Source organism: Elephantulus edwardii, unplaced genomic scaffold, assembly GCF_000299155.1.
Source record: "Elephantulus edwardii isolate Elephantulus edwardi_28Jun2011 unplaced genomic scaffold, EleEdw1.0 scaffold00260, whole genome shotgun sequence".
Lineage (NCBI taxonomy): Eukaryota > Metazoa > Chordata > Mammalia > Macroscelidea > Macroscelididae > Elephantulus > Elephantulus edwardii.
The window spans coordinates 163,539-164,792 of NW_006400010.1; the positions used below are offsets into that span (position 1 = coordinate 163,539).

Genomic DNA, 1,254 nt, shown 5'->3' on the forward strand with positions numbered 1-1,254 from the left:
TCTGCAGATTGGTTACCCAACTGTGGCCTCAATACCACATTCCATCATCAATGGGTATAAGCGGGTCCTGGCTTTGTCTGTGGAGACTGACTACACCTTCCCATTGGCTGAAAAGGTCAAGGCATTCCTGGCTGATCCATCTGCATTTGTGACTGCTGCCCCTGCGGCCCGCCAAGGTGGAAACAAAGGAAGAGTCGGAAGAGTCAGACGAGGATATGGGATTTGGTCTCTTTGACTAAAAACCAAAAACCCACCAACTCTGCCAGCTTTGTGTGAAACAAGGAAATAAAGGCTTCATTCTCTTAAAAAAAAAAAAAAGAAGGTGGTTTTCCCGTGGTGAGGCTCACTCATTGCACTCTGGGTGTGTCGACCTCTGCGATTTCCCCACATGCGGGAAACTTGACTGCATAATTTATGGTAATGGGGAACTGCATGCCCGCTATCCCCTGGCTTTAGTGTTATAAAGAATAGAGCTTTGTACTTACTTGGAAGTTACTTTTCATCTTTTGTCTGCTGTCACTGAGTTATAGGTGATTTTTAGAAATCCTAGTTGTTCTTACCAGGTTCATAGAGTTTTCCAGAAGCAAGGTATTTCAGGAGTGTTTATCACTCCTACCAAGCTTTTTTTTCAGTCAAACTGACTGGAAAAGATCTATATTTGTTCCTATCCCAAAGAAAGGTGACCCAACAGAGGGTGGAAATTACAGAACAACCTCACTAATTTCACATGCAAGTAAGATTTTACTGAAGATTATCCAAAAATGACTGGAACAGAACATCAGCAGAGAACTACGATAAGTCCAGGCTGGGTTTAGAAGGGGTCGTGGTACTAGGGTTATTGTAGCTGATATTAGAGGGATCTTAGCTGAAAGCAGAGAATACCAGAGGAATGTCTATCTGTGTTTCACTGACTATGCAAAGGCATTTAACTGTGTGGATCATAACAAACTATGGCTGACTCTGAGAAGAATGGGAATCACAGAACACTTGATCATTCTAATGCGAAACCTATACTTGGAACAGGGGGAAGTCATCATCAGAACAGCAAGGGAACACTGCATGGTTCAAAATTGGGAAGGGCGTGCGCCAGGGATGCATCCTATCTCCATACCTTTTCAACCTATAAGAACAGATTATCCATCTATGGGGGAGAGAATAGTCTAAAAGTATTATATTTTAGGGCATTATTTTTATCATAGGAGTATGCAATGAGGATTGTAGAGTGGATTATATTTGGGGCTAGGGGGTGGGGTT

General features: G+C 42.7%; 1 pseudogene; it reads left to right on the plus strand.

Annotated features, from left to right (window-relative positions):
* LOC102849854 overlaps positions 1-1,254 on the plus strand; it is a 5,329-nt pseudogene that overhangs the window by 701 nt on the left and 3,374 nt on the right.